Consider the following 21,318-nt stretch of genomic DNA (forward strand, 5'->3'; position numbering starts at 1 on the left):
GGTGATAAGCATGGATCTATCTGCATTCTTCTACATGGTGACCCCCAGTTGAACCAGCACCATTTGCTGAAAATGCTATCTTTTTTCCATTGGATGGTTTTGGCTCCTTTGTTAAAAATCAAGTGACCATAGGTGTGTGGGTTCATTACTGGGTCTTCGATTCTATTCCACCGGTCTATCTGTCTGTCTCTGTACCAATACCATGCAGTTTTTATCACTATTTCTCTGTAATACTGCTTGAGTTCAGGGATAGTGATTCCTCTGGAAGTCCTTTTATTGTTGAGGATAGTTTTAGCTATCCTGGCTTTTTTGTTATTCCAGATGAATATGCAAATTGTTCTGTCTAACTCTTTGAGGAATTGTGTTGGTATTTTGATGGGGATTGCATTGAATCTGTAGATCGCTTTTGGTAAAATGGCCATTTTTACTATGTTAATACTGCCAATCCATGAGCATGGGAGATCTTTCCATCTTCTGAGGTCTTCAATTTCTTTCTTCAGAGGCTTGAAGTTCTTATCATACAGATATTTTACTTGCTTGGTTAAAGTCCCACCGAGGTATTTTATATTGTTTGGGACTATTATGAAGGGGATTTCTTTCTCGGCTTGTTTGTCTTTTGTGTAGAGGAAGGCTAATGATTTATTTGAGGTAATTTGATACCCAGCCACTTTGCTGAAGGTGTTTATCAGGTTTAGTAGTTCTCTGGTGGAACTTTTGGGGTCACTTAAATATACTATCATATCATCTGCAAATAGTGATATTTTGACTTCTTCTTTTCCAATCTGTATCTGCTTGATCTCCTTTTCTTGCCTGATTGCCCTGGCTAGAACTTCAAGAACTATATTGAATAAGTAGGGAGAGAGTGGGCAGCCTTGTCTAGTCCCTGATTTTAGTGGGATTGCTTCAAGTTTCTCTCCATTTAGTTTAATGTTAGTGACTGGTTTGCTGTATATGGCTTTTACTATGTTTAGGTATGGGCCTTGAATTCCTATTCTTTCTAGGACTTTTATCATGAAGGGTGTTGAATATTGTCAAATGCTTTCTCAGCATCCAATGAAATGATCATGTGGTTTGTTCTTTCAGTTTGTTTATGTAATGGATTACGTTGATGGTTTTCCATATATTAAACCATCCCTGCATGCCTGGGATGAAGCCTACTTGATCATGGTGGATGATTGTTTTGATGTGCTCTTGGATTCGGTTTGCCAGAATTTTATTATTTTTGCGTCGATGTGGGATAATAACCCTATGCCTCACTTGATGCCCTGTTTTTATGCTGGAGGTGGGCTCTACAAGTTCCCTCTCTCCACTCTAGGGCATGAAATCTAGGGTGCCCCCACTTTGAGTCATGAGAGTCACTCACCTCCCCGGTTTTTGGTACATTCTGGAGGGTCCTCCCAACCTTCTACCTCCAGATGTTGCCTATTTCCATTCTTTATGCTGGCCCTCAGGGCTTCAGTCTTTTTCCTCCACCAGTACCAGATCATGTTAGCCTCCCCTCTACAGTCCCCTTCCGTCCCAAGTTGTTCAGTCCGTCCCTCGCTTCCTCCCTCCATCTCTCTCTCTTTCTCTCGATTCCCCCTTGTGGTAACTTTCTTCTCCCTCCCAAGTGGAACTGAGGCATCCTCACTTGGGCCCCTCAGTTTGTTGATCATTTTGAGTTCTGTGGCCTGTATCTTGGGTAGTCTATACTTTTTTTTTTTGTTGTTGTTGCTCTTTTTTGTTTATTTTATTTTTTTGACTAATATCCACTTTTTAGTAAAAATATATGTCCTTTAGGGTCTGAGTTACCTCACTCAGGATGATCTTTTCTAGTTTGATCTATTTACTTGAAAAATGTAGGATGTCCTTGTTCTTAATAGCTGAGTAGTATTCCATTGTGTAAATGAGCCACATTTTGTCTATCCATTCTTCTGTCTTGGGACATCTGGGTTGTTTTCAGCTTCTGGCTATCACAAATAAGGCTGCTGTGAACATAGTGGAACACATGCTCCTGTGGCCTGGTGGGGCATATTTTTGGTATATTCCCAAGAGTGATATTTCTGGGTTTTTAGGTAAGTTTATTTCCAACTTTTTGAGGAACCTCCAAATTGATTTCCAGGTGATTGTACCAGTTTGTAATTCCACCAGCAATAGAGGAGTGTTCCAGATGTAGCACTCCTAAAGAAAGCTTATATTCCATTACTTCAAAGAAAACTGACGCAAAGTTGTTTTCATTGCTTCTTTATAACATAACAGTTTACTACTTTGAGGAATCATAAACTGTGTCTGTTTTTCCAAGGGTCCTTGGATCTCCAAAGGAAGTCTTGACCCACAGTTCTCTACCACTAGTGCAGGCATTTAATTCTGTGTTTGGATCTTTTTTCTTTTTTCTTTTTTTTCGGAGCTGGGGACCGAACCTAGGGCCTTGTGCTTGGTAGGCAAGTGCTCTACCACTGAGCTAAATCCCCAACCCTTGCATTTAATTCTGTGAAGACCTCTCTTAGTCCCATAGATTGTGGTTTGTTGTGTTTTTATTTTTCTTCACATCTAGAGATTTTACATTTCTTTCTTCATTTCTACTTTCATCCAATTCTCATTCAATAGTGTATTGTTTATTTCTCCGAACTTGTGTAATTTCTGTCATTTCTATTGCTGTTGATAGCTGTTGTTACTCTACTGTGGTCATATAGAATGCAAAATGTTATTTTAATTTTTCTGTTATTGTTAAGACTTCCTTTGTGCCCTTGTGTGTAGTTGAATTTTTATAAAGCTCCATGGGCTGCTGAGAAGAATATGTATTCTTTAGTATTTGGGAGGAAAGTTTCTGTAGATATCAGTTAGGTCTGTTTGATTCATGATGTTACCTGCTCTGAGTTTTTTTTTTTTTTTTTTTTTTTTTTTTTTCTCTAGATGACCTTTCTATTCACGAAAATAGGGTATTAGAATTACCCACTATCACTGGATTGGGGTCCGCGTATTTATAATAGTATTTCTTATATGTAATTTGTTACCCCTGTGTTTGGAACCTCTATGTTTAGGATTATACCATCACATTTGTGCATTTTCCCTTTAATATGTACAAAATACTGTTTCTTATCTTTTTTTTTGACCAATATTGTTTTGAAGTACGTTTTGTCAGTTACTAGAATAGCTGTCTTTCTTTGGTTCTTGATTCTATTTAGAATGCTATTTCCCTTCTTTGTACATTTCTGTGTCATCTATTATTGATGGTGAGGTACGTTTCTTGGAGGTAGAAAAATAATGGATTTATAATCTGTTCACTGGAAGTCCTATCTGGCTACAGAAAGTGGCCACTTCAGGATCCATATCCCCTACTGCTAGGAGTCTCAAGTAGAGTTGCCTGAAAGACCCTCTGGGGCCTCTCCTATCCCAAGTCTCTGGTACTTCCTAGAGATTGCTCCTACCCACAGTTTCCCTTCTTTCTCCCTTGCTCCCTATATCTGATCCCCCTTGCCACCACATATGGACTGTGTATACTCACTTAGTAGATATTAGTACAAAGTACAGGATTATGACACAGTAATCAACCAAACCCAAAGAAGTCAGACAGTCAAGAGGGCCCAAGGGAGGATGGTTGAATCTCTCTAAGAAGGGAAATAAAATAGATATCAGAGGTGGGTGGAGGGAAGGAACTGAGTGGGAGAGGGGTTGAGGAGGGGAGTAGAATGTCCTGCCTACATCTTGTGCAGGGAAAAAGGTAGAGCAGAGATGGAGGGAATGGCCAATCAATGACAGCCCCAAATTAAGACCCATCCCAGGGGTAAGACCCAATCCTTGACACTATTAATGATATTCTGTTATGCTTGCAAACAGGAGCCTAGCATAGTTGTCCTTTTGAGAGGCTCCATCAACCCATCCACAAAACCTTCAACCCAAAATGTGTCCTGCCTACATCTTGTGCAGGGAAAAAGGTAGAGCAGAGATGGAGGGAATGGCTAATCAATGACAGCCCCAAATTAAGACCCATCCCAGGGGTAAGACCCAATCCTTGACACTATTAATGATATTCTGTTATGCTTGCAAACAGGAGCCTAGCATAGTTGTCCTTTTGTGAGGCTCCATCCAGCAGTCAGGGTGCAGAGACCCACAGCCAAACAATAGATAGAGCTTGGGGAGTCTTATGGAAGAGTTGGGGGAATGGTTGAGGGACTTGAAGAGGACAAGGACTCCACAGGATTACCAAGAGAGTCAACTAACCTGGACTCTTGGGACCTCTCAGAGACTAAATCACCATCCAAAGAGTGAGCATGGACTGGACCTAGGCCCCCTCCACCGATGTGCAGCTTGGTCTTCCTGTAGAGGACCTCCAACAAAAGGAGCAGAGGCTCCTTGAATGTGTTGCCTGTCTAACTGTAAATCCTGTTTCCCCTGACTGTCTTCCCCCTAACCTTGTCCAGCTTCAGTTGGAAAGGATGTGCCTAGTCCTGCATCAGTGACTTGATGTATAGGAGTGGGGGTGGGGGTAGGTGGTGGTATTTGAGTTGGGGGTTGGTGTATGGAGGGGTAGTATTGAAGGGGTGATGGCTAGAGGGGCCTTCCTCAAAAGAGAAGGGGAGGGAGCAGTAGGAGGAGGATCTGCATGAGGGAGTACTAGGAGGAGAGAGGATGCTTGTATTGGGATGTAAAGTGAATAAGTAAATTTAATAAAACAATTTAAAATAAAATTTTAATAAAATTTGTATTTTATTAAATACAAACTATGGTATTAATAAAACAATAAAACAACAAATTTAATATCACAATAAAACAACAGAAAATATCTTTAATTCATTTTTATTATGGAAAATTTTTATTTCTTACTCAGTTTTATAGACAATTTTGCTTGGCATAGTAGTCTGTTTGACAGTTATGAACTTTTGAAAGGTGAAATACTTATTTCCAGGCCCTCTTTGTTTTAAAGAGTTCTGTCAGATAAATTATCCCTGCCTTTGTATGTGTCTTGACATTTCTCACTTGGCAGCCTTCAGCACCTTTTTGTACTGAATATTTGTAATACTTTAGCTGTAATATGTGGTGGAGAATTACTTTTCTTCTCTTGACTGTTCCATGTTCCGTTCTTGTAACTTTTTTCCCCTTAAACTTGATGCTTACCAGGTGTTCCGATTCCTCTGCTTCATCCTCCATCCCTGACTTTCTGGATTTGAAATGATCAGTTTTGTTGGTGAGGCTTTCCATGAGGTTTTTAACTGGCTTACTTAAAATTTCAGTTCAAGCATTATTTCAGTTTGGGTTTTCTTCATTGATTCAAAGTCTACCTTCCTGTTTGGGATGACCTCCTTATCTCATTTATCTCTTTGTTTTAGTATTCTTTTAGTTGTTTAACCAATGCTACAATCATTCTTTTGAATTTCACATTTGGGAGGAGCTTTTCCATGTTATTTTCAGTAGGGGATATTAGAAGATTTTTTCTTTTTGGAGGAGATGTTGTTTTGGTATTTCATGTTTTTATTTCTGTGTTTAGATTTGTGGGTTTGCAGTTGGTTGGTTGAGTTTTTCTTTCTGTTTTATACAGCATGTTGTTTCAGCATATGGGTGATTGCAGTGTTCAGGAGGAGGCTAATTCATAGCAGGATTGGAATATCAATGTTCCCTTTTGGAGCCTATGACTTATCTGTTTGTCAGCTATGGCCTTTAGTGGAATGGTCAAGTTGCTTGGAACAAGTTGTGTCCCTTGGGCTGGGTTTTCAAAACTGGATAGACTACTAAAGATCTGAGGTAAGCAGCTGCTAAAGCTTTGCTATACTGGGAACCAAGGGAATTGAGTGGGTTTCCCAGCCATGTGGTATGCTGGAGGATGCTTTGCTGGGAACTGACTGAGCATTGGGAAATCCCAAGGGGAGGAAGAGAGATAAAGAGAAGGTGATGTTCATGGCAAGTCATTATGTGGCATAGGGATGACCTGCATGGAACAGGCCTGGACAAATGGAATACAGATAATCTACATGTGTCTTTATGATATATGGGTAGTCTAGAGTGTCCCTGGTGTAGAGTGGTCTTAAATCCCTTTTTTATTAACATTTTTTATTGGTTATTTTATTTACATTACAAATGTTATCCCCTTTTCCTGTTATCTCTCCACAAAACCCCTTTCCTATCCCCCTACCCCTGCTACTATGAGGGAGATCCCCACCCACCTACCCATTTCCTCCTGCCACCCTAGCATTCCCTACATTGGGGCATCAAGTCTCCACAGGACCAAGGGCCTCACCTCCCATTGATGCCAGATAAGACATTCCTTTGCTACATAAGCAGTTGGAGCCATGTGTCCCTCTATGTGTACGCTTTGATTGGTGGTTTAGTTCTGGGAGATTGGTGGGGGCAGGACTGGTTGGTTGATACTGTTTTTCTTCCTATGGGATTGTAAACCCCTTCATCTCCTTCAGTCCCTTCCCTAACTCCTCTGTTGGGGTCCCCTTACTCTATCTGATGGTTGGCCACAAGCCACCTCATCTATATTGGTCAGACACTGCCAGAGCCTCTCTGGGAACAGCCATACCAGGCTCCTCTCAGCAAGCACTTCTTGGCATCTGCAATAGTATTAGGGTTTGATGGCACAGACTCTGGATGGCCTTTCCTTCAGTCTCTGCTCCACTTATTGTCCGGGCATTTCCTCCAGTGACTTATTTTGTTCCCCCTTCTAAGTAAAACTGAAATAGTCACACTTTGATATTCCTTCTTGAGCTTCATATGGTCTGTGAGTTGTATCTTGAGTATTCTGAGCTTTTTTCCTAATATCCACTTATCAGTGAATAATAATACTATGTGTATGCTCTTTTGTGACTGGGTCACCTCACGCAGTATGGTATTTTCTAGTTCCATCGTTTTCCTGTGAATTTCATGAAGTCATTGGTTTTAATAGCTGAGTAGTAGTCCATTATGCAAATGTACCACATATTCTGTATCCATTCCTCCATTGAAGGACATCTGGGTTCTTTCCAGCTTATACAAATAAGACTGCTGTGAACATAGTGGAGCATGTGTCCTTGTTTTATGTTGGAGCATCTTATGGGTATATGTCCAAGAGTGGTAAAGCTGGGTCTTCAGGTAGTACTATGTCCAATTTTCTGAGGAATGGCCAGGCTGACTTCCAGAGTGGTTGGACCTACTTGCAATCCTACCAGTAATGGAGGAGTGTTCCTCTTTCTCCACATCCTCGACAGCATCTTCTGTCACCTGAGCTTTTTATCTTAGCCATTCTGACTGGTATAAGGTTGGAATCTCAGGGATTTTGCATTTCCCCGATAACTAAGGATGTTGAACATTTCTTTAGGTACTTCTCTGCCATTTGAGATTCCTGTTGAGAATTCTTTGTTTAGCTCTGTGCCCCATTTTTAAATAGGGTTAATTGGTTCTCTGAAGTCTAACTTCTAAAGTTCTTTGTATATAAGCCCTCTATCAATCTGTTGTTGCTGTTTTGTCCTATTGCCTTACAGAAGCTTTGCAATTTTATGAGGTCCCATTTGTCAATTCTTGATCTTGGAGCACAAGTTATTGGTGTTTTGTTCAGGAAATTGTCCACTGTGCCCATGTGTTCAAAGACGCTTCCCCACTTTCTCTTCTGTTAGTTTCAGTGTAACTGGTTTTATGTGGAGGTCTTTGATCCACTTGAACTTGAACTTTGTACAAGGAGATAAGAATGGGTCAATTTACATTTTTCTACATGGTGACCTACAGTTGAACCAGCACCATTTGTTGAAAATGCTGTCTGTTTTATATTGGATAGTTTTTAGCACCTTTGTCAAAGATCAAGTGACCATAGGTGTGTGGCTTCATTTCTGGATCTTCAGTTCTATTCCATTGATCTAACTTCCTGTCTCTGTACCAATACTATGCAGGTTTTTTTTTTTTTTTTTTTTTTTAAATCAAGATTGCTCTGTAATACAGCTTGAGGTCAGGGATGGTGATTCTTCCAGAAGTTCTTTTATTGTTGAGAACAGTTTTCACTCTTTGGGGCTTTTTGTTATTCCAGATGAATTTGAGAATTACTCTTTCTATCTCTGTGAAGGATTGAGTTGGAATTTTGATGGGGATTGCAATGAATCTAAATTGCTTTTACTATATTAATCCTGCCAATCCATGAGCATGAGAGGTCTTTCCAGCTTCTGAGATCTTCGATTTCTTTCTTCAGAGACTTGAAAATTTTTGTCATACAGATCTTTCACTTTTTTGGTTAGAGTCAAACCAATGTATATTATATTGTTAGTGATTATTGTGAAGGGTGTGGATTTCCTAATTTCTTTCTCAGACTGTTTATCCTTTGAGTAGAGGAAGGCTACTGATTGGTTTGTTGACTTTGTTTATCAGCTGTAGGAAATCTCTGATGGAATTTTTGGGGTCACTTAATTATACTGTCATATCATCTGCAAATAGCGATATCTTGACTTCTTCCTTTCCAATTTTAATCTCTTTTACCTCCTTTTGTTGTCTAATTGGTCTGGCTAGAACTTCAACCACTATATTGAATAGATAAGGAGAGAGTAGGAAGAATCCGTGTCTGGTCCCTGATTTTAGTGAGATTTTCAAGGTTCTCTCCATTTAGTTTGATGTTGGCTATTGATTAGCCGTATATTGCTTTTATTATATTTAGGTATGTGCCTTGAATTCCTGATCTTTCCAAGACTTTTTAACATGAAGGGTTGTTGTATTTTGTCAAAGGCTTTTTCAGATCTGGTGGGATGATTATGTGAGGTTTTGTTTTTTGTTTTTTTTTTTTTTAATTGGTTTTTTATATAGGGGTTGTTAATGGGTTTCTATATATTGAACCATCCCTGCATCCTTGGGATGAAGCCTACCTGATCATGATGGATGATTGTTTTGATGTGTTCTTAGATTCTGTTTGTGATAATTTTCTTGAGTATTTTTTGCATTGGTATTCAGAAAGGAAATTGGTTTGAAGTTCTTTTTCTTTGGTCTGTCTTTGTGTGGTTTAGATATCAGTTTTAACTGTGTCTTCATAGGTAGTGCTCATTCTGTTTCTATTTTGTGAAGTAGTTTGAAGAATATTTTTATCTTCGTTGAACTTGTGACAGAATTCTGCACTAAAACCATCTGGTCCTACGCTTTTTTTGTTAGGAGACTTTTAATAATGGCTTCTATTTTTTTAGGAGTTAGGGGACTGTGTAGAGGTTTTAGCCAATCCTGATTTAACTTTGGTACCTGGTATTTGTGTAGAAAATCATCCATTTCATCTAGATTTTCCAGTTTTGTTGAGTAATAGACTTTTGTAGTAGGATCTGATGATTTTTTTAAATTTCTCCAGTTTCAGTTATTTCTCCCTTTTTATTTCTGTTATTTTTTAAGATTTATTTATTTATTATATGTAAGTACAGTGTTAACTGTCTTTAGGCACATCAGATCTCATTATGGATAGCTGTGAGCCACTATGTGGTTGCTGGGATTTGAACTCAGGACCTTTGGAAGAGCAGTCAGTGCTCTTAACCACTGAGCCATCTCTCCAGCCCCATCCCTTTTCATTTCTGATTTTGTTAATTTGTATACTGTCTCTGTGCCAACTGGTTAATTAGCTTATCTATATCTTATCGGTTTATCTATCTTGTCGATTTTCTCAAAGAACCAGCTCCTGTTTTTGTTGATTGTTTGTAGAGTTCTCTTTGTTTCTTCTCGGTTTTAGTCCTGAGTTTGATTATTTCCTGCCTTCTATTCCTCTTGAGTGTATTTGCTTCTTTTTGTTCTAGAGCTTTCAGATGTGTTGTTAAGCTGCTAGTATATGCTCTCTGTAGTTTCTTTTTGGAGGCACTCAGGGTATGAGTTTTCTCTTAGCACTGCTTTCATTCTATCCTGTAAGTTTGGGTATGTTGTGCCTTCATTTTCATTAAATTATAAAAAGTCTCTAATTTCTTTTTTTTATTTCTTCCCTGACCAAGTTATCATTGAGTAGAGGGTTGTTCAGTTTCCATGAGTATGTGGGATTTCTATTAATTTGTTATTATTGAAGACTAGCCTTAGTGCATGGTGATCTGATAGGATGCATGGGGTTATTTCAATCTTCTTGTATCAGTTGAGGCCTGTTTTGTGTCCTATTATATGGTCAGTTTTGGAGATAGTACCATGAGGTGCTGAGAAGAAGATATATTCTTTTGTTTTAGGATGAAATGTTCTAGATAATTATTAAATCCAAATGGTTCATAAATTCTCTTAGTTTCACTGTGTCTCTGTTTAGTTTCTGTTTCCATGATCTGTCCATTGGTGATAGTGGAGTGTTTAAAGTATCCTACTATTATTTGTATGAGGTTCAGTGTTTGCTCTGGGCTTTGTTTCTTTTAAAAATATTAGTGTCTTTGTATTTGGTTCATAGATGTTCAGAATTGAGAGTTTATCTTGGTGGATTTTTTTCCTTTGATGAATATGAAGTGTCCTTCCTCATCTTTTTTGATAACTTTTGTTTGAAAGTGTATTTCATTCGTTATTAGAATGGCTACTTTAGCTTGGTTCTTGGAACCATTTGTTTGGAAATTCATTTTCCAGCCATTTACGCTGAGGTAGTATAGGTCTTTATCACTTAGGTGTGTTTTGGGTATGCAGCAAATGCTAGGTCTTGTTTTAGTATCCAGTCTTTTAGGCTGGATCTTTTTATTAGAGAATTGAGTCCATTGACGTTAAGAGATATTAAGGTCCAATGATTGTTACTTCCTGTTATTTTTGTTGTTATAGGTGCAGTTATGTTTGTGTCACTATTTTCTTCTGGGTTTGTTGAAAGATTACTTTCTTGGTTTTTCTTGGCTGTAGTTTCCCTCCTTATGTTGGTGCTTTCCTTCTTTTATCCTCTGTATGGCTGGTTTACTGGAAAGATATTGTTTGAAGTTGGTTGTGTCTTGGAATATCTTGTTTTTTCCGACTGTGGTAATTGAGAGTTTTGCTGGGTATACTAGCCTGGACTGGTGTTTTTGTTCACTTTTGACCAAGGTCTTCTGACTTTGAGCGTTTCTGTTGAGAAGTCTGGTGTAAGTCTGTCTGATGGGTCTGCCTTTATAGATTACTTGACCATTTTCCCTTACTGCTTTTCATTTTTCTTTGTTCTGCGCATTTGTTGTTTTGACTATTATGTGACGGGAGGAATTTCTTTTCTTTTCTGGTCCAATTTATATAGCATTCTGTAGGCTTCTCGTAAGTTTATAGTCCTCTTTTTCTTTAGGTTAGAGAACTTCTATAATTTTGTTGAAGATGTTTACTGGCCCTTTGAGTTGGGAATCTTTGCTTTCTTCTATACCTATTATCCTTATGTTTGGCCTTTTCATTGTGTCCTGGTATTTCTGGATGTTTTAGGTTAAGAGCTTTTTGCATTTTGCATTTCCTTTTGACTGTTGTGTCAATGCTTTCTATGGTATTTTCTACCTGAGATTCTCCTACCTCTTGTATTCTGTTGTTGATGCTTGCATTTATGACTCTTGATCTCTTTCCTAGGTTTTCTATCTCCAGGGTTTTCTCCCTTTGTGATTTCTTTATTGTTTCTATTCCTGTATGGTTTTGTTCCATTCCTTCACCTGTTTGATATTGTTTTCCTGTATTTCCATAAGGGATTTATGTGTTTCCTCTTTAAGGGCTTCTACTTGTTTACCTGTGTTGTCCTGTATTTCTTTAAGGGAGTTATTTAAGTCTTTCTTAAAGTCCTCTATCATCATCATGACATGTTATTTTAGATTAGAATCTTGCTTTTCTTGTGTGTTGGGATATCCAGGGCTTGCTGTAGTGGGAGAACTGGGTTCTGATGTTGCCAAGTAGCATTGGGTTCTGTGGCTTATGTTCTTTATGCTTCCCTCTTGACATATGGCTATCTCTGGTGTTAGCTGCCCTTGCCCTCTCTGATTGGACCTTGTCCCTCCTGTGAGCCTGTGAGCCTGGGTATGTTCACACTCCTGGGGGACAGGTTTTCTCTCGACAGGGACAGCTCTGGGGCACAGGTGGAAACTGGAAAGATTGTGTCCTGGACTGTGCTGTGGTTCCTGGGTCCACTGTTCCTGGGCAGTTCCCACCTGTGACAGGTATTGTTAAGGTCTTCCCACCTCTGAGCTTGGATGTGGCCACTCCTGGGGAACAAGTTTTCTCTGAGTGGGATTGGGGTAAAGAGGGCTGTTGCACAGTGGAAACAGGAAGGATCCTATCCCTGGCTGTGCTTTGGCTCCTGAGTCTGCTGGGCCTTAAATCCCCTTTTCAGTGCAGACGTTTAGCTGCTTTTCTTAACTGTGCACTACTGTCAGTACCTGTAAGCTAGGATATGTTACTCTGGTTTTTGTTGTTTGTTTATTTTTCTTTGTCTCCATGAATTTACAGTTTTGAGTTTTTATTAAAACTCAGAGGGGATAGGTTAAATGATTTTAATCTTAAAATCTGCTGAGTTTTATGGACTTAAGCTGTTAATGGATGAAACAACTGCTAGGTCTGGTTCTTTTATATTATACTTAAAAATTATCTTGTTATGAATATTCTTGGTGTCTATATGTCATAGAAGGTTGAATAATGGTGTCTTTATCTATTAATGGAGAATGTTTTGTTCTTGTTTTGATTTTTGTCACTTTTAGCATGATATAATTAAAGGATTTTATGTATGTGCAAATTACATGTTATAGCTACTTGATTAAATGATCCCCTTTTAAGGTAATATGTCACTGGTCACTTATAATGGTTTTTGAAAAGTCACCCAGTTCTTGATTTTATTTTATTGGGATCTCATGTGCATGTGTTTGTGCACGCACACTCCTGTGTGATTTTTAGACTTCTGTGAACATAGTGCTGGAGGGGCATGATCAGTGCAAATGCAGTGCTAATGTATTAAGTTCTCAAAAATAATGTAAAAAGTCTAGTATCTGTAGTTTGGCTGTTACTTTGGAGATACTTTGTCTTTTAATTTTTTTCTAATATTTTATTTTATTGAAAATAGTCTTTTTTCACACAATATATATTAGTTACAGTTTATTCTCCTTCCGTTCTTCCCAGTTACATCCTATCTCCCCTCTCATCTGGGTCCATTCCTATTCTGTCTCATTAGAAAAGAACAGGCTTTTAAGAGATAATAAAATATAACTACCTTGGTTTGGGTTTCTATTACTGTGATGAAACACCATGACCAAACTTCCGTATTACTGTTTATTATTGAAGGAAGTCAGGACAGGAACTCAAATCAGGGCAGAAACCCAAAGGCAGAAGCTGATGCAGAGGCCATAGAGGGATGCTGCCTACTGGTTTACTTCCAATGGGTTGCTTGGCCTCCTTCCCTCCTTCCTTCCTTTCTAACTTTTTTACTGACTCTTTGTCAGTTTCATATCATGCACCCCAATCCCATGCATCTGTCAATTGCTTCATATCCATGCCCTGTCCTTGCAACCTCTCCACCAAAAGAAAATACAAAACAAAAATTAAGAAAAATGAAAAACAAAAACAAACAAACAAACAAAAAAAAAACAAAGCAAAGCATAGAAAACATGTTGCTGTGGAAGCTATGGTGTGTCTTAGTGTGTCCCACAGTATTGTCCACACTTACTTGGAAATGTTCATTGCAGTTAGTGATTGGTGTGGTTTGAGGTCTCTGTCTTCTGCTACACCATCAATACTGTATCCTCCTCAGGACTGCTCTTGGTTATCCTGTTGTTTTGTCTTGTTTTCTTATAGAACCCAGGACCACCAATCCAAGGCAGTACCATCTGTGATGGCCTCAGCCTTCCCTCACCAGCCACTAATTAAGAAAATGCCCTACAGGCCTTTATGTAGAACCAGCAAACACAATAACAAAGATAAAACAAAAATCTTACATTGAAGTTGGCAAGACCAACCAACAGAAAGAAGAAAGCATAAGAGTCAGAGACCTACTTGTTTGTATACTCAAGAAATCCATGAAAACTCTAAACCATGTATGTGTATGGAACAGATCTGGTGCAGACCTGTCTTGGTCCTTTGCATCATGTTTCAGTTTCTGTGAGTTCATATCAGCTTTGCTCATGTTGATTTAAAGGGCCTTGTTTGATTATTATCTGTCATCCCTTCTGGCTGCTTCCTTTACTACCAGATTCCATGACTTCTGAGGGGAGGGATTTGATGGAGACATCTATTTAGGGATGAGTGTTCAAAGGTCTCTTTCTCTGTGTAATGTCTGGCTGTAGCTCTCTCTGGTTGTTCCCATCTGCTGCAGGAGGAAGTTTCCCTAAACAAAGTACTGATCTATGAGTATAACAGACAATGATTAGAAGTCACCTTATCACTAGTTTTAAAAAATTGGTTTTCAATGTTTATTTTATGTGCAGTGGTGTTTCGACTGCATATATGTCCCTGTGAGGTGTCAGAACCCCTGAAACTGGAGTTAAAGATAGTTGTGAGCTGTTATGTGGGTGTTGGGAATGAAATCAGGGTCTTCTGGAAGAGCAACCAGTGCTCTTAACCTCGGAGCCATCTCTCCAGAGCATTCTTTAAATGACCAGTAGTATTTCGTTTTACGCTAGGTCTCCAGTCTATCTGGTCTCTGGTTATTGAGCATCCAGGAGGTGTCAAGTTTGGGTTGCACTCAGAGTGGCCCTTAATCATGTATTGGTTGGCTCACACCACAAGGTTTGTGCCACTATTGCTCTAGCATATCTTATAAACACTATAGCATTGCAGATGTATAGCATGTATAGATGTAAATAGTATAGCATTGTAGGTTTGTACTCTTTTGGCAGTGTGCAGAGTACCTTTCTGTACCAAAGAAGCCAGGATGTAGTAAAGGCTTGACATAGGCACCAGCTCACCTCTCCATGTTCAGTGAGTTCTGCAGATGTTGTCTTCAGCAGTGGGGCCTTGGTGTCAGTTTGTGGAGAGAAATCTTTATAGTCTTGGCAACTGCTCTGGTTGTTTGGGAATTTCTGTTTGGCCAACTGCTTAATTAGATGTAAATCAGTTCCAGTACCAGAAGATTTGTTTGATGATGAGATTGACTGTTAGGACCCTGTGTCCTCATTATTTGATTTGACTTAGAGTGCCTTTATATGTGTATATATTTTAGGACTTTCCTACCAAATATGGTTTTCATACTACCCCTCACCTGGGCTTTAATTTTAGCTGTCTCTCCCCTTATTGCCTCCCTCAACTCCTCCTTCCTCATCCCCACCTGATCATCTCAGTCCAACCACTTCCTCACCCATCCATAATTATCTATTTGATTTCCTATTCCTTCATGAGATCTATATGTACCCTCTTCTGTATTTACCCTCTGTGGTACTGTGGATTGTAGTTTAGTTATTACTGATTTAATGGTTAATATGTGCATACCATATATATCTTTCTAGGCCTGGATACCTCACTCACGATGATTTTTTTTTCCCTGCTTTCATCCGTTTGTCTGCAATTTCATGATATAATTGTTTTAATGGCCAAATAATACTCTGTTGCTTAAGTATATCACATTTATCCATCTTTCTGTGAAAGGACATCTAGATTGTTTCCAATTTTTGGCAATTATGAATAAAGCAACAATGACCATACTTGAGTAGGTATCTTTATATTATGATGAAGCATCCTTTGGGTATATGCCCAAAAGTGTAGTATAGCTGGGTCTTGAAGTAGATCGATTCCCATCTTCTTTAGGAACCATCATGCTGATTTCCACAGTGAGTGTACAGGTTTGGGGACCCAGTCAAGAAGGTTGGCGCTGGAACCCACAGTCAGACTAGGTCTGAGGTAGAAAAAGGTGTAACTGATGCCCTGATGTTACCTGAGTCTGTCAGGAGATCTGGTAGACCAGGTGGGCCTGACATGCCTCGAGACCCTGGGAAAAGAAGCCTAGGATTCAGTAGTGCCAGCAGGTGAGTCCATCCATAATGGATGACATCTAAGTCATTCTGACACTTGTGCAATGAAATCTCAAAGTAGTTTTAATTTTCATTTCTATGATGGCTAACTATGTTGAACATTTCTTTTAAGTTTCTCATCTATCTGAGTTTCCTATTTTGAGAAACCAGTTTAGATTTGTACCCAGTTTTAATTTCTCTCTCTCTCCTCTCTCTCTCCCCTCCCCCCCCCCCTCCCTCTCTCTCTCTCTCTCTCTTGTAATTTAAAATAGATTCTTCTTTCATAACAAATCCCAACCACAGTTTCCCCTCCTTCCATATCTCCTAGCTTCCCTCCTACCTCCCCTCTGCCCCATATCTACTTTGCCTCTGTTTCCTCTTCAAAAAAGAGCAGGCCTCCAAATGTTAACAATCAAACAAGATACAATAAGACAAAGCTAAAGTCCTTGGAGGCTAAACAAGACAACTCAATAGAAGGGAAATAGTAAAACGAGCATGTAAAAGAGTCAAAGATACACCTGCGTCCACTGTCAGGAGCCTCAGAAAAGCACTAAGCTAACAGCCATGAGACATGTGCAGAAGATCCAGTCTGTACCCCATTTTTAAGTAGATTATTTGATTTATTGATATTTAGTGTTTGATATCTTAATATTTAATCTTTATATATTTTGGATATTAGTCCTCTGTTGGATATGTAGTTGGTAAAAATCTTTTCCCATTCTGTAGGCGTTCTGTGCAAATGATGGTGTCTTTTGCATGCAGGTTCTCAGTTTTCACTGTTTCAGTACCTCTAGCCATCACTGAAAGCTTGGTGTCTGATATTATCCTTCCTACTTACATGTTTAGGTCCTTGACATGTAAATGGCTTTCATGATTTCCAGTATAATGTGGGAGGTTTTTTCAAAGCCTTATTAGTCTTCTAATTATCTGTGTTAGTTACTTTTCCATTCCTGTGATAAAGTACCCTGACATACAGCAAGTTAGCTAAGAAAGGCTTTATTTTGTCTTAGTTCCAGTGGGGATACAGTCTATCATAACAAGGAAGGCATAGCAGCAGGCACTTGGCTGCCATGGAAGCAAAATGATCGCATTTTGTCTTCATACAGAAAGAGGAGGGGAAAGGTGGGGAAGACTTCAGAGCCCTTCCCTGTGATGTATTTTGTTCAGCAAAGTGCGCCTTTCTAAAGTTTCCATAATCTGCACATAGAGGAAACAAGCATTCAAGCACATGAAGCTATATGGGAGGTATTTTATAGTCAAACTACAATATTATCTTTTTTTTTTTTTTAAGACTTCTTCCTACACTGTCCTGTGTGATCCACTGCTTATATTCATTCCCATTTGTTTTAGGTGACTGCAGCAAATAGACTTTGCTCTAAAGGTTTTAATGAATATTAAAGACCAGAATGCTTCTTCTGTATCCCCAAAGTGTGGACACAGGTGAAAGAAAGGCAAACCCTTGAGCCAAGCTTTCAGAGTTATCAAGCTAGTTAAAGACAGAACTCTAGTTGTTTTAGGATAAAGTTCACAAGCTTTCTTTGGTACCAGCATTCTGGCACCCTGTTCTCAGAACCTGGGCTGATAACATCATGGTTACTGATGAAGGTGACCCTGGGACATTTGCTAAAATGTCGTATCACTTATAACTGAACTGAGAGTCACTACACTATTTTTTGTTATATCTATGTATGTATTTATTACATCTGTGAACTCCTGCCTGTAAAATTTAGAAATTTATTGATAAATCTCTTCATATTCATTTAATGTATCAGTAATCTCAAGCCAATATTTACTTTTGGTAGGGAGAAGAAATTGAACAATAGGTGTATGGTTATTTGACATGACCTTTATTTTCTCCTAAATATTGGGAAAATTTTGTAGTAAACATAGGTATGTTAATTAATATTCATCTGTATCAAACATTAATGCTGATGCTTCTGTAAAAGAGAAAAATCACACAAATGTTCATATCAGTAAGATTCATTTTTCATTAATAAGGAGGAAATATTACACTTGAAATTTCTAAACTGAATCCAGACACTCATTCACTTAATGTAGGTTTAACTTGAGTTTTACTACTTTTTGAAAGCAGTCCATATTCAGAAGATATTGTACTTTCAGTTTTTAAACTTTGATGTTGCTTAGGCTAGCAGTATGTAGGATATTAAGCTGCAGCAACTACATTAGCTGTTTGGCCATGCAAGTAAATACATGGTATTCGATGGTGTATTGTGTAGTTATACTGTGATATTCAGTGTGTTGTTAAACTACTTTGCATGGATTTATAATTCTATGACCCCCATCATATGTCCATAGAATAAGGAGGAAATCACTTGTTTACTGATATTATTTTAGTTGTGTTCTCTTTTTTATGCAATCTTATTCGAAAGGACAGAGATAGGGAGGTCTGAATGGCATTAGTTAATAGAACACATTAATTTTTCTTTTAAAAAAGAGATGGGTAAAGAATATTGGAAATAGTGAAGTTGATGTTCCGGGATCTCATTTTTTGTCCCTTATTCCAGTACTTACCTAACATTATAAAATTGGTATTTCATTTACCCTGTGTCTTTTAGTTGTCATCTGTAAAATTAAGAGTTAAAATAGTCAGCCTGCTTCATCTCCATAATTTTTAATGGCAGCGATATTCTATGGGAGGAGCATGCGTTTGGAGCCAGGCAAATTTGTGTTCAATCATTTGTCAAATATTTACCTTTTAAAATGGCTGTCATCAAGGAAGACAAAAGGGACTAGATATTGGCCTGATTTGGATATAGAGCAATACAGACACTAACATAATATGAGTGGGAACGAGAACTAGTACAGCTTCTTTGTGATCCAGAATTTGGAAGGGAGAGGAAAGTTGATGGTGATTATGAAGCCAGCCTCTTCTATAGCGACCATGCCTGGCTACCATTTCATTTACAAACATGAATTTCTGCTTTGTGAGGTTGGGGTGTGTGTGTGTGTGTGTGTGTGTGTGTGTGTGTGTGTGTGTGTGTGTGTGCGTGTGTGTGTTTTCATTACATGTCTGCCTTTGATTGGGAAGTAATGAGTGAATTTACTATGTTCAAGAGATAGCTTCTTTTAGCAGAGTAGGCTGCAGATCCAATCATAATGCAGTTTGCTAATCCTATAAGACTAATGTTATTATTGGACCAATGGGTACATCTTCTCTAGCAGGTTGGTACTGTAGCTTACAAGGTTCACATCTGGATAAGACCCTTAATGATTTTTCCCTTAGCTATCTGAGTAGCAATATCTGGTACTATAAAAGCTACCCAGCAGGAGGGACTTTCTGGCTTAGTTTCTACTTGATTTGTGTGATTTCTACTTCAAACTCTGTGGTACCTTTATTTCAATGGTGGGGTCTAAACTTAAAGTTCTGGTAAAGAACCAATATTGGTGACAATGACCTATATTGTTTAGGGAGGGGAAGGGGCTTTGAGGTGTTCTTGGTCTAGAACTCACTGAATGGTATTCTATACCTGCTACTGGGATTTCATTTAGTAACTCATGGTCATTAGGGAGAGACAACATTCTACTTATGATAAGTGCCTCTATTTTATTATTTTAATTATATCTTTAAATAGCTTTAATTAACCTAAAGTATAATAGGTTTCTGTATGGTTTCTTCATACTTACTAGTTTTGGTTAGCCTTCCCTTCCTACCATCTCTGTCCTTCATTCCCTCCCTCCCTCTCCTGTTTACTGTCTTTAAATTCCCAGTATTTCTTCCCTTTGTTTTTATACTATATACATTCTGTACCACTCCCAACCCCATTATAGACTTGCTTCCCTTTACCAGTGATCCTTTTCTAACTGTCTGATCTCTGTAGATATTCTAACTTAAACACTCCACTCTGAAAATTCGTGAGCATTATCCATGTCTGAAAAAACATGTAGCATTTGTCTTTCTGGCCTAGGTTACCTCACTCAGAATAATATCTTCAGTGTTGTTTATTTTCCAGAAAATTTTAGTTCTCTTTATAGCTGAAAAACGTTCTATATTTATATTTAGCCCAGAGATATTATCCATTTATTAGGTAACCAATTAGTTAAGCTGATTTAGTTCTCTAGGTGTTGTGACTAGAGCAGCAAGGAGCATAGATATGCAGGTATCTCCTTGTTAGAACAGACTGAGTATATGCCTGGGAATGGTATACCTGGGTCATACATATAGTTTCCTTTGATGTACAAAATCCTTTTAGTTTCATGAGGTTTCATTTGTTCTCTATTGATCTTATTTCTTGAATGACCTGAGTCCTGTTCAAAATTCCTTACATTTTGCTATAGCTATATTGGTTTCTGGTCTTAGGTTAAGGACTTTGATTCCATTTAGAATTTATATACTTACTTTGGCAGGATAAGAAATGATGATCAAGTTTCATTCTTTGGCTGGTAGATGTAGCAACATTTGTTTGAGATGTTCTATTTTCTTCAATGTGTTCTTTTGAAGTCATCGTCAAAAATCAGTTGGTTCAATGGTACGTTTCCCTTGTCTGTCCACCACTTTTGGAATGTGGGAGAGCTGGCCCTGAGAGCATGAGAGTGGGAGAACTGTCCCTGTCCCTTGTATGCTCTAGCATCCCAGACAGCAGACCTTGTACCTCGCCTGAGTAGAGCTGACCTTGATGTGTAGGTATAGATTAGCCAGCCTCGAGAGCATGAGCCAGAGAGCTGGCTCTGCCCGCTTGCTGGCAGTGGCATTGGATGAAACAGCTGGGGCAGCTTAGGAGAGCTTGCCCGGGTCCTGTGGGTGCTTGAGAACTAGTGCACTGACCAGCTCTAAGGCTTTGAATTGGCCAACTCCATTACTGAACATCTACCCCATTGATGAACTGCTCCAGTGCATGAAGGAGCCAGTCCTACAGATCCAAAACTACAGGATCTCTAAATGACAAAGGGCAACAAGATAGCCAAGAAGAGTCCCAGTGAGGTTCTAGTATTGATACTGTAACAGAAGTCAGAGGCCTGTACCAGACTAAGACTCACTGCAATGAACATCTACAAGCAAAGAAATATTGACAAAAGGGTATACTGTGTTTCCACAGTGACTCAGCTACAGCTTTCACAATGGGTCTCCCCTACCCCACCCCCCACTCCCCACCCCCATTTGGGGAAAGGTTACAAGGGTGGAGGGTGGGTATGAGGGGAGAGGGAGATAAATAGGATTGGGGTGGATGATGTAAAATTTACAGAGGACCTATAAAAAAAAAAGAATCAGTTGTAGTTGCATGGGAGAACGTTAATATATTTTTCATTATTGGGACTGTGTTCTCTTCAGTTCTCACCTCAATCCTCTTCCCTTCCTCCCATTGTCCTCTCCCTTTCCCCCAACTTTCTTCTCTCCTTCACTCAACAAACAAACCCTTAACTATTTCTGCCTCTCTTCCTCAGACTCTTTGTTGTCTTTGTTTTGAGTCGGTCAGCTGGAATTTGCTTGTTCTGTGATCCTTCTGCTCTCTGGCTGGGCTTCCAGGTCTACACCTTGATGCCTGGCTCTTGTTTTTATCTGTATTGAAAAATTTTAAAGTGCTTCTTC

General features: G+C 38.9%; 1 protein-coding gene across 3 annotated transcripts in view; it reads left to right on the plus strand.

The window, feature by feature from the left end:
* Positions 1-21,318, plus strand: part of LOC116901967 (speckle-type POZ protein-like) — a 46,999-nt gene that overhangs the window by 16,422 nt on the left and 9,259 nt on the right. The window contains exon 1 of one of the 3 annotated variants that reach the window (XM_032904207.1): positions 13,150-13,929. The exons of the other annotated variants lie outside the window; for them this stretch is intronic. The gene's annotated coding sequence lies outside the window, so the exon portion shown is untranslated. Of the gene's footprint in view, positions 1-13,149; positions 13,930-21,318 lie in introns of those variants that run through there. 3 annotated transcript variants of the gene reach the window in all.

This window comes from Rattus rattus, chromosome 5 (genome assembly GCF_011064425.1).
Source record: "Rattus rattus isolate New Zealand chromosome 5, Rrattus_CSIRO_v1, whole genome shotgun sequence".
Lineage (NCBI taxonomy): Eukaryota > Metazoa > Chordata > Mammalia > Rodentia > Muridae > Rattus > Rattus rattus.